The following is a 13,616-nucleotide window of genomic DNA, read 5'->3' as shown; positions in this document are numbered from 1 at the left end:
ATATGAACCTCATGGTAATCACAAACCAGAAACCTATAATAAATATACAAAAAAATAAGAGAAAGGAACCCAAACATAGTACTAAAGAAATCCATCAAACCACAACAGAAGAGAGCAAGAGAAGAAGAAAAGAAAAGAGAAGAACTACTAAAACATCCAGAAAAAAAGGAACAAAATGACACTAAGTACATACTTATCAATAGCTACTTTAATATCAATGGACTAAATGCTCCAATCAAAAGCATGGTGTGGCTGAGTGGATAAAAATACAAGATCCATAGATCTTGTATTTTAGATATATATAGATATATACTTTAGAGACACACTTCAGACTTAAAGACACTCACAAACTGAAGTGAAGGGATGGAAAAAGATACTCCATGCAAAAGGCATTGAAACGAAAGCTGAGGTGGCAATACTTATCTCAGACAAAATAGACTTTAAAACAAAAGCTGTAACAAGAGACAAAGAAGGACATTACATAACGATAAAGGGAACAATCCAACAAGAGGATATAACACTTGTAAATATCTATGTATTAAATATAGGGCCACCTAAATATATAAAGCAATTATTATCAGACATAAAAGGAGAAATAGACAGTAACACAATAATAGTAGGGGACTTTAACACTCCACTTACACCAATGGGTAGATCATCCAAACAGAAGATCAATAGGGAAACATTGGCCTTAAATGACACATTAGACCAGATGACTTGGTAGATAAATACAGAACATTCCATCCAAAAACCATAGAATACACATTCTTTTCAAATGCACATGGAACATTCTCCAGTATAGATCACATATTAGGCCACAAAACAAGTCTCAAAAAATTTAAGAAGATTAAAATAATACCAAGCGTCTTTTCTGACCACAATGGTATGAAACTAGAAATCAACTACAAGGAGAAAATCAGAAAAGCCATAAATATGTGGAGATTAAACAAAATGCTACTGAAGAAGGATTGGGTCAATGAAGAAATCAAAGGAGAAATAAAAAAATACCAAAAAAGACAAATGAAAATGGAAACACGACATGCCAAAATTTATGGGATCCAGCAAAAGTGGTTCTAAGAGAGAAGCTAATAGCAATACAGGCCTACCTCAACAAACAAGAAAAATTTCAAATAAACAATCTAACACTGCACCTAAAGGAACTGGAAAAAGAAGAACAAACAAAGCACAAAATCATTGGAAGGATGGAATTTTTATTAGAGCAGAAATAAATGAAATAGAGACCAAAAAAAAAAAATAGAAAAAATCAATGAAACTAAGAGCTGGTTCTTTGAAAAGATAAATAAAATTGACAAACCTTTAGCTAGACTCACCAAGGAAAAAAGAGAGAAGGTTAAAATAAATAAAGTCAGAAATGAAAGAGGAGAAATTACGATGGGCATCTCAGAAATACGAAAGATTATAAGAGAATACTACGAAAAGCTATACACCAACAAATTGGATAATATAGAAGAAATGGATAAATTCTTGGAAACATACAACCTTCCAAAACAAAATCAAGAAGAAATAGAGAATTTGAATAGACAAATCACCAGTAAGGAGATCAAAACAGTAATCAAAAACCTCCCCCAAAACAAAAGTTCAGGACCAGACAGCTTCACTGGTGATTTCTACCAAACTTACAAAAAAAACTTAATATCTACCCTTCTCAAACTCTTCCAAAACATTTAAGAGGAGGGAAAGCTTCCTAATTCATTCTACAAAGCTAACATTACCTTGATACCAAAACCAGACAAGGACAACACACAAAAAGAATATGTCAGGCCAGTATCACCGATGAACATCAATGCAAAAATCCTCAACAAAATACTAGCAAATTGAATACAACAATACATTAAAAAGATCATACACCGTGAGCAAGTGGGATTTATTCCAGGGATGCAGGGATGGTTCAACATCCACAAATCAATCAACATGGTACACCACATTAACAAAATGAAGAATAAAAATTGCATGATCATCTCAATAGATGCAGAGACAGAATTTGACAAGATACAGCATCCATTTATGGTAAAAACTCTGAATAAAATGGGTATAGAAGGAAAGTACCTCATCATAATAAAGGCCATATATGACAAACCCACAGCTAATATCATTCTCAATGGCGAAAAACTGAAAGCTATCCCTCTAGGAACAGGAACTAGACAAGGATACTCACTTTCACCACTCCTATTCAACATAATATTGGAAGTCCTAGCCAGAGTGATCAGGCGAGAAAAAGAAATAAAAGGGATCCAAACTGGAAAGGAAGAAGTGAAACTGTCACTGTTTGCAGATCACATAATTTTTTTTGTGTGTGAGGATGATCAGCCCTGTGCTAACATCTGCCAATCCTCCTCTTTTTTTGCTGAGGAAGACTGGCCCTGGGCTAACATCCGTGCCCATCTTCCTCCACTTTATATGGGACACCGCCACAGCATGGCTTGCCAAGCGGTGCTTCGGTGCGCGCCTGGGATCTGAACCGGCGAACCCCGGGCTGCTGCAGTGGAGCGCATGCACTTAACCACTTGTGCAACCGGGCCAGCCCCTTGATCACATAATTTTATATATAGAAAACCCAAAAGAATCCACTAAAAAATCTCATTTAATAGGAAATCGATGATTTCTCGTAAGATTGATGATCACTTACATGTTTGTTTTTGGCCACTGAGATTTCTCCTATGAATTGTCTATCATGAACTTTGCCAATTATTGCTTGAGCTTGTTTTACTTTTGTGCATTGCTGTTTTTCTAATTCATTTTTTATTGCAATTTGATTCATGCACCGTAAACTTCACCCTTTTAAAGTGTACAGCTTAATGGTTGTAAATACATTCATAAAGTTTGTCATGTGGCCACAAAGGTGTCTGATCAGTTAGCTTAGTGGTCAACTAACTGATTTTCTTAAATGACTAGAACCATTAATCTCCCAGCCTTTGCCGAAAGGCTTTGTATTTGCATTGGGGCAGGCCTTCAATGCTTAGGCAGGCAGTTTACAGGTCTGCCTTAACCTTCTCTTCCATAAGGCAGGGAGATTTGGGCTACTCACAGAATGGATGTCGCTGGGGTTTGCCTGCATACTCACCTAGTGGTAGATGGATTCTTCCCTGATCCAAAAGGCCCAAGTTTTATTTACTGAGATGCTGGGAGCCTCCTTCACTCATTCCCTGCACTTGCCTTTGGTTCTCAGATGCAGCTGATATATTTGTCAGGTTTTGCTTCATTAATGCTGTGTAACAAATAACACAGAAAACTAATCTTTTTTTCTTGCTTATTTCATGTTGCTGAAACTATAAGACATGCACGGATTCTGTGTTCTTCTACTTTCTCAAACCCATGCCAAGATCACTTCATAATGTGTCCGTAGATACATCAACAAGTGTGCAAGATGAAATTACAAAAGACTACAGTTTTCTTTCTAATGTCATTCTCTAATGTCAAATGTTGCTATTGTTCAGAGCTCTTTCCTGTTACGAAATAATGCTGCTCTAAGGTTTTGTATGTGAAGATTTTTTCTTTTGAAGAATTTCATATTTTGGATTCCCATGCTTGGAATCTCTGGGTTTCAAGAGGAATATGAACCTCTTTATGGCTCTCAGTATATATGACCTAAGTGCCCTTCACAGAGACATTGCATATATGTATGAGTGTGTCACTTTCCTGCCACCTCTCCAGCATTCAGTTAACCCCATTTGTTGATCAGAAACTGTAAAGTAAATATTTATATGTGGCCATTGTAGGCAAGAGAAATTCAAGAGAGACATCAGCCCTGATTACAAAATGGTAGACATAACATATCAAGAAACTATCTAATCAAAGAAAAGCAAACCTGCACACTTTCTATATTATGTAAAAGCCAAACAGCCATTCATTCTCAACAGCCACTCTAGGAATACCCCTGCATGTGTGTCACTCAGACATTCCAAAATAGGGAGCTTTACAGGGAGGTGTCTTTTGCTACCTGGAGGGTGAGCCAATGCAGAGAATGCTCACCTCTGGAATAAAATGACTCCCTCACAACCAGAGGAAATTTTTATTTTATTTTTACTTCTAGAGACCCCAGCAGAAAGCATCTTCATAGGGGTGACAACTTTGTCAAGGTCAACAACACAAACCAATAATGTTGAAAAGCTCTTTTTTTCCCACACATTTTCCTCTGTGGGCATACCTCCATACTCCCTTGAGTGATACCAGCCTCTTTCATGTAAACTCCCAGAAAACTTCAACCTGGATAATTTTAGAGACTAAAAGCCAAAATTCCCTCCAAGAACAATTTTCATCTCTGCAGGCAGAACATTTGATCTAGTGGGGGTAATGCCGCACCTCACATTCTTTTGACCCTTTATAGGTAGTTACTTTTCTTATCCAGGTCTCACCTGAAAAAGGCCATGACCATGAAACAAATTGAATCAATGGAATGCTCTTTGGGAGGAGACGAGAGAAATGTGGAAGTTTTCATTCAGGAACCAGTGATTTCAACATCCAACTTGGAAGATTTAAATCTAAAAACCTTCTTAAAAGGGTAGCTCTGGAGATAAACTTTGACAAAGGGGAAGAGTAAGCTACTGAGGAACAGTAAAAAAGATGTTTGAGGCAGGAACCAGCATGAATAAAAGCACAAAGGATGGAAAATACAAAGAATGGATAAGTTTTACGCAGAGAGTGTATGTTGTGGAGTTGGAGTCCTTGAAACAATCAAAATGTCCATCAACAACTGATCGATTAAATAAACTATGGCAAATTCTTATGATGAAGTATAAAAGGAAAAAGGAATAAGAACTACGCTTATTGTTAAGACATATCTCTGGGATATGTATTTCAGGAAAAAAACACAAGTACAGAACAATGTGTATATTTTGCTTCATTTTAGCATAATATTAAAAAGTGGAAAGATAAGCCAAAACTAATAGAAATGGTTATAGGGGGAGGAAAGGAAAAGATAAAGAACATAGGAATGAAAGCTAGGCTTTTAAAAATGTACCGTATCTTACAGATTTGACCTTGAAATCATGTAAATGTTTTTCTTAAATATGAAATAAAATGAAATTAAAGCAACCTTTTAGAATCAAAAACAAAATGAAAAAAAAAATTGTGTTTTAAGTTGATGGTTGATCGGTTGTAATTAGTATCTGAGTGGTAAACATGATGTAATCTATGCAGAAATAGAAGTATAATGATGTACACCTGAAATTTATACAATGTTATAGACAAATGTTACTGCAATAAACAAAACAAAGCAAAAAAATTATAAAAAAAAACTAAGTTGATGGTTGAACTGTGCAGAAATAAATTTTTGCAACTGACTTTAAAGCACAACAATTTATTATATGTCCTAAGTGTGATATACTCTAAGGATAAAAATAAATAGAATTAAAACTGAAAATTATAGAATTTTCAATGATAACATTATTAGTTATAGTATTGATATTATTTTTCTGAAATTATTATATGTGTATATATACATATATACATAATTAGGCAATTAAATAAACAATTACATTAATAATTTAAATAATGATACTAATGTCATTAGGAACCAAGATTTTCACTGTGAGAGAGAAGAATTACAAATAAAGAAAAGCAAAGACATTAAATAAAAAGCATGTAATCTGCAACTGTATTGGCCATATCAGTATGAACTCATGATGAATTTTTCTCCTTAGGAAAACTAAATCTCAAACACATATTTTTCAGATCACACATATTTTTCATGTCCAAGCTGGGAAAAGCCTGGAAACAATGACCAACCTAGATTATGATCTCTAAATATAATTTCCCAATGAAAGGAACCATTGTCTTTGGAGAAATGGTTGATTCCATCCAGGTCTGAGAAAGGAAATGAACAAGATAAGCCTAGAAGATCATTTTGAACATGAAAGAAAGGAAACTGTCAAAGACTAGTGGAATCATGTCCAAAGGACTCAGAAGCCAGTTTGAAGGGACGCCTGTTGACCAAGAATAGTAATTCCACAGACAGAAACATTTCAAATATAATAAAACCCAAGGATTCATAATGATACCAAAAATATAAAGATCTTTGGTAACCAACTCATTGTTCTGAAAAGTGGTAAATATAGGAAAAGAGTTAAGTATTTATTCTGCCTTTCCTGTACTAACTTTATCTCATGAAAGAGGTACTGTGGGATAATTTTTTATAGAAGAATTCCAGCTAATGAATGCAGAAGGAGTGATAGAATTAGAATATCACTATTTTTGGCTTGTGTTATTTCTGTTGGACACTCTGCTCTGGAGCATGGTTTTGAAGGAAATGTCATGAATGGTCCAGCATGCCTCGAGGCCAGATGGTGCTGCTGAGCCTGGGACCAGACTTTGATTTGGAGCAGTAGTTCTCAAAGTTTGTTCCCCGAAACTGCATCATTGGCAGTAGTTGGGAATTCTTAGGCTCCATCCAAGACTGCTCTAAAAAATAAAGTCTATTAGTCTAAAAAAAAAAAATCACTATTTTGTAACTCAGTGCACTCAGGCAAATGTCTTCACTGGCTGTTAAAACCAATAGGTGAACAGCTGATGGGGAACATTATAATGGTTGGAAAAGTCTGACAATATCTGGACCCACTGATCAATCTGACCATCACAAAAAGGGAGACAATCGCATTTTATGTGCCTCCTATTGTGATGCAGTTGGGGGTTCACAACCACAATTATGAATTGTTCTTGCTATAGAATTAAACCTGAACTTGATCAAGATTTTAGATCTAATTTCAAGGTTACATAAAATACAGACTGCAGAAAAACAGGTTAAACAAATCCAGAATGTGGGAAAGTCTATAGGACAAACAACCCACTTTTTTCAACAAATAAATTGAGTGGAGATAAAAAGAAAGAAAAGGAGTGGAAAATGTTGTTTGAATTTTGAGTCAAACAAATCAAAGACATTTGTAGGCAAATTGAACACTGACTGGATGTTACATAACAGCAAGAAATTATTAATTTTATCTGTGATAATTATAGTAAGTGTATTTTTATTTTTTTTATTTTTTATTTTTTTTGAAGATTTTATTTATTTATTTTTCCCCCCCAAAGCCCCAGTAGATAGTTGTATGTCATAGTTGCACATCCTTCTAGTTGCTGTATGTGGGACACAGCCTCAGCATGGCTGGACAAGAGGTGCATCGGTGCATGCCCGGGATCCGAACCCGGGCCGCCACCAGCGGAGCGCGCGCACTTAACCGCTAAGCCACGGGGCCAGCCCCAGTAAGTGTATTTTTAAAAGTCATCTTTTAGAGATACATAATGAAGTATGTCCAGGTAAAATAATATGATACCTGGAATTTGTTTCAAAATAATGCAGCAGTCAATGGCGTATGTTGTGTGTGAAGGGATATTATCCCTTGGCATTAGTCATTCTTTTTTGGATGGCTCAAATTTGAAAGCCCTTATAATATTTGGAGCATCTCCCCACCCTCAAGGCAAAGCCAATCTCCCAATATTGAAGTAAATTGAAAATGCCTTTTTTTTTAAATTTTTTATTTTTTTGTTTATTGCAGTAACATTGGTTTATAACATTGTATAAATTTCAGGTGTACATCATTATGCTTCTGTTTCTGCATAGATTACATCATGTTCACCACTCAAATACTAACTACAACCCATCACCGCCCACATGTGCCAAATTATCCCTTTCGCCCTCCTCCCTCCCCCCCTCCCCTCTGGTAACCACCAATCCAACCTCTGTCTCTATGTGTTTGCTTATCTTTGTTATTATCTACTACTTAATGAAGGAAATCATACGGTATTTGACCTTCTCCCTCTGACTTATTTCACTTTGCATAATACCCTCAATGTCCATCCATGTTGTCACAAATGGCTGGATTTCACCGTTTCTTATGGCTGAGTAGTATTCCATTGTGTATATATACCACATCTTCTTTATCCATTCATCCCTTGATGGGCACTTAGGTTGTTTCCAAGTCTTGGCTATTGTGAAAATGCTGGCTACAGGGTCTCCTAGTATCCTTTGCAGCCAGGACATAGGCACAAGACAGATTCTACCAATCACATGCACTCTCTTTGGACTTTTGGTAATCAGACTGGTGGGGAGGCAGCATCAGTGATTCTAGTGGCGACATCTAACAGTCTCCATCACAGATATTAGGGGTGCAATCTCTAGCGTTTAGGCACAGAAGTAGTAATGGGGTCTCCACTGGACACCTGCAAGGTGATTAGATCATTATTCCCAGGTAAACAATATTTAGGCTGTATCCTCTAAGAGGCTCTCCAGCCCACTGGGAGGGAGATTCTGTTTGTTCACCCATTTCCCACTCCTTTTCTGCTTAAAGAGAATTTCCATGGATTCTCACCAGATATCTACCTAACCCCCACCTTCTGCTCCACATCCTTTTCCATCCCACCAATTAATATAAATGAAACTTACTTCTGGATAAAGCCAGTCCCTCTACTTGCCTAATTGTCTGCTAATGCCATCCCCACTTGCCTTCTCAAGAATATCACTCCAGTTACTTCCTCCCTTTTTTCATAGTCATCTTTTTTTCATGCTCTTATTTGGTCATTCCCTCCAGCATACAAGAATATGATTTATCCCATCTTAAAAACATTCTTCTCTTGACCCCATTTCCTTTGTCAGTTATCACTTCATCTCTGTACTTGGCATCTCCATTTTCTCTTTTCCAGTTGTCTCTTAAAACCACTCCAATCAGGGTTTTGTCCCCACCCCTTCATCAAGGAGCATCATCAAAGTTTACCGGTAACTTCCACTTTCATAAATCCAGTGGTCAGTGATCAGTTCTCATTTCATTTGACCCATCAACAACATTTGTATACTTCTTTCTTGATAGACGCACTCATCTTCAATGGCTTCCTGAATGCTTTCATTTTAGTAAAGTGATAATAATAAGAATGATAAGAATTTGTTGAGCATTTACAAGAATCAGATACTGTGTTCAATACTTTAGGTAAATTATCTCAATTTGTCCTTATAGCAATTCAGTGAGATATGTGCTGTGTTTCTTCAGATTCTACAGGTGATAATCTGTAGATCCACAGAGATTCTGGTCTTTAATACCATATTTACACTAAAAGAATTGTTGGAAAAATGGATAACTCCATGTCTGGAGAAAGCAGGTTCTTGATAAGATTGAACTATTTTTCTTTTTAGTTCTAGAAAGATTTTCATGCTAGAAAGAAAGAAAATATTTTTAAAAAATTAATGAGATCATGTCATATGAACACAGCAGCTGACCTAAAGGGAACCCACTGGCCAAAGTTATCATAATTTGAGCTCAAGGAGAGTAATGACTGTAGAATATAGAAATACATGCAATCTGAGTCCACAGTAATGCACAGAAAGTTACAGAAAGAAAATTAACACAAATGAATCTAAAAGAAGTAGATGAATATTACTGGTTTATTTATTTTACTAAAGAATGATCAGAAAATTTCTAATGCTAAATAGCTCTTTAAAAAACTATACGTTGTGGGGCTGGCCTGGCGGCATAGTGGTTAAGTTTGCGTGCTCTGCTTCAGCGGCCCTGGGTTCAGAGGTTTGGATCCCACGTGCGGACCTACGCACCGCTTATCAAGCCATGCTATGGCAGGCATCCCACATATAAAGTAGAGGAAGATGTTAGCCCAGGGCCAATCCTCCTCAGCAAAAAGAGGAGAAGTGGCAATAGATGTTAGCTCAGGGCTAATCTCCCTCACCAAAAACAAAAACAAAAATTATATGTTGGAAGAATTTCAAATCTATTGAAGTTTCAGAATTTTAAAATGAACATCACAAACACATAGGGACAGAGATTGGATTGGTGGTTACCAGAGGGGAAGGGGGGAGGGAGGAGGGTGAAAGGGATAATTGGGTTCATGTGTGTGGTGATGGGTTGTAATTAGTATTTTGGTGGTGAACATGATGTAATCTATGCAGAAGTAGAAGTACAATGATGTACACCTGAAATTTTTACAATGTTATAAACCAATGTTACTGCAATAAACAAAAAATTAAAAAAAAAAATAAAATAAAATAAAATGAACATCAACTGCAATAACTAAAAAAATTAAAAATAAAATAAAATAAAATGAACATCAGGTACTCTTCACTTAGATTCACAATTATTAACATTTGACACATTTTCAGACATCATGACACTTTAACCCTTAAATATTGCATATATCTTACAGGTACAATTATATTTTCTCTTTTTTTTTTTAAAATTACTTTTCATGTTTCTTCTTTTTTAGGAAGATTGGGCCTGCACTAACATCTGTTGCCAATCTTCCTCTTTTTCATTTTTCTCCCCAAAGCCCCAGTACATAGTTCTGTATCATAACTGTGGAGTTGTAGCTTTTCTATGTGGAACACTGCCTCAGCACGGCTTGATGAGCAGTGAGTAGTTCCACGCCCAGGATCTGAACCAGCGAACTCCAAGCCACTGAAGTGGAATGCGCAAACTTAACCACTATGCCACCGGGCTGGCCCCGATATTTTCTTATATAACCACAAAACAATGATCAAAGTTGGAAAACTTGGCATTAACACAATATAATTAACCAAAACACTGTCCGTATTCAAGTTTTTCTAATTATCCCAATAACGTCCTTTAGAGTAATTTATTGTTCTGACGGCTTCCTCTTCATGATCACATATTGCATTTAATTGTCATATTTCTTTAATCTTCTTTAATCTGGAACAGTTCTTCAGATTTTTGTATTCACTCATGGCATGATGTTTTTGAAAAGTATAGTTTTGAAAAGTATAGTTTTGAAAAGTATAGGCCAGTGTTTTTCAGAATATCCTCAATATGGGTTTGAATGATTGTTTCCTCATTAAATGATTAAGGTTATGCAAGATATACTACATGAGTGAGACTGTTTTTTTCAATACATCAATCACAGCAAGACACATGACATTGGTGGTAATTTTGATTGCTTGTTGAAGGTGTCCACCTAACTAGAAGGTGTTTTCTAACTCAAGGAGGGATGACTGTAGAATGACACTGATGGGCATCGCCTCAAGCTGCTAAAGCCATTTAAAATATCCAAAATTCTGTTCATTTTAAATATCTTAGTAGTTGTATCATCCTAAGAATATGAAAGAATGAAAGATTTCATTAGCTACAAGGGTTTTTTATATTTGCATTTCTTAAGAACCCATTAAATTCAAGGGGCTCTACATTTATTTATTTTGCTGAGGAAGATTCACCTTGGGCTAACATCTGTTACCAATCTTCCTCTTTTTGCTTGAGGAAGATTCGCCCTGAGCTAACATCTGTGCCAATCTTCCTCTATTTTGTATGTGGGTCACTGCCACAGCATGGCTGCCGATGAGTGGTGTAGGTCCATGCCTGGGAACTGAACCCTGGCCGCCAAAGCAGAGTGCTCCAAAATTAACCACTAGGCCATCGGGCTGGCCCCAAGGGGCTCTACATTTAAATTGAGAAATATATTTATATATCTGACTAATTTAAAACCTAATCAGTTGATCAGCCTGGATGGAGCTGAAGAATTATATGAATAGACAGAAGATAATGTTTATAACACAAATCCTGGGATGTAAGTTTAGTGACCACTTCCCTCTTGAAGTTATTATATTACTGATTAATATCTATATATCAGGTTCATCATGTCCCGTCATGGTGACAAACACAAATCTTGTCACCCTTCTGTCCATCTGGTAGTCAATAACTTCAACAAACCAAGAAAATAAGACCATCATTACTGAGCATGCATCTTTCCACCCTGGTAAGAATTAGAATTAAATATACAAACTTTTAGGAGCATCAGACGCATAGTGCTAATATTTTTGGTTAAGAAAGAAGCTCTGCATATTTAATATTTTATGTACGTGCTACTTGTGAGAGAATTTGACGTATTAGAGTGAGAATCTTTTAAGTTTAATTAGAAATGTGTAATTTGGTAATCGATTTAGACCTATGATTTTAAGTTAGACCATTACTAAATTCATGTAAAAGTTTGGAAGATCTAAGATAACTTTAGATTCATTGAATTGCTTATGTTTAGAAATTGTGAATATCAGATTTGTGAAAATTATTTGCTATTTAGAATGGTTCTATTTGTTACCAGAGAATTGAAGTCTTTAAAAAGAAAATGAAATGTATAAATATAATTTGGAATGTTTTAGGGTATTTAATAAACTAACTGTATAAATGGATCTACATGTAATTTATAGGCTCCTAAAAAGGTATCTATAAAAATAGCAGACTTATAACTGACTTCTAAGTAGAATAATAAAATTCATAAAGTGAATTTAAAAGAGTAGAAGTAAAGCCCGATGTTTTTATCCTTCTGTGGCAGCTCTAGCCTAGAGGGGAGAGTAAATATTCTCTGTCATTCACAGCAGACTGAGTGAGGACCTGAAGGACTCTTAAAGAACTGCCTGGAACCACAGAACAAACAACTGCAGGATTTGTGGTTTGAACTGGAAGAACTCACAGATTAATCTCTACCACGGAAGGCTTTTCCTTTTTTCTTCTCTCTTGTACCTTATGAACCCTTTCAAAGTCACGTTATTAGCACTCCTCTCAGATAATTTTATTTGAAATCAACTAACTGATAAATGCAAAGTCAACCTTCCTCTCCCCAGCTGCATATCAAGAGGCTATCCCTCTATAATCTGAGGATCACAATATTTAGTCTCTCTCTCTCTACTTAGTATCATGGTCTTTTTTCTCTGAGTGTCATGAGGTCTCCTCTCCCTACTTCAGTGTCACAAAGTTCCTCTTCCCTTGCTGACTTCAGGGCAGCTCTGGGGGTGGTGTTTTAGTTGGTACTCAAGTATAAAAAGCACAAGGGTTATTTTGATGTGTTAAGGAATTGGACTGTGGTGGTCCCAAGCTTCAAACTGGTGTCATTCTCTTTCTTTTCTCCTTCAAGTAAGTGCTATTCCTCCAGCACTGTTGGGACAGTCTTCCTAGAGAGATTTAGAGATGACTTCTTTGGTGGCCCCCTCCACCAATGAGACTCCCACAAGACCCTTGCTCACACTATAGAGGGTTCAAGTATCTCAAAGCAGTGTGCTGCTGCCAAGTGAGATCTGTCTCCACCCTATACAAAGCCCCTACAGCCCCTGCCCCTGATAATATCCACCTCTCTGGGTCTGAGTGCTCCCACCACCTTTCTCCCTACACTCGTCTTCCTTCATGGACCACATAGATTAAGCTTCCACAACCAAATAAGGAGTCTATTTCTTATATGAGGACTGAGGGAGGAGGATTAAGGAAGCTTAGCCTTTAGAAACAACGTTAATATCTCTCTCGGGGTAGGAGTTACAAAAGAAGATATTAACACCAGTCTTTTTGTCCAAATCCTCCTTGATGAACCCCATAAATTGTGTGTGTGTATGTGTATGTGTGCACATGTGTAGTATATTTCATGTGATTATAATACAATTCTTAAAAAGTGACCTGGGAAAGAATGATCTTGCAAAGACCTGCTCAGAAGGCAGGCCACTCTCCAGCCAAAAAAAAAAAAAAAGCGAGAGGGAAAAACATCACAGAACCCACAAAATATTACCTCCTCGTAGTAAATTGGCAAGGGTCAATGAACTAAGAGTTTCAGGAAGAACAACACAGGAAAGCATACAACTGATGATTGAAAGTGTGACAAGGATCCTAGAAATGTGGGAG

Source organism: Ceratotherium simum, chromosome 34 (genome assembly GCF_057802395.1).
Source record: "Ceratotherium simum simum isolate JZ-2026a chromosome 34, ASM5780239v1, whole genome shotgun sequence".
Lineage (NCBI taxonomy): Eukaryota > Metazoa > Chordata > Mammalia > Perissodactyla > Rhinocerotidae > Ceratotherium > Ceratotherium simum.
The sequence above is the reverse complement of the archived record's forward strand: the minus strand, read 5'-3'. Positions refer to the sequence as shown.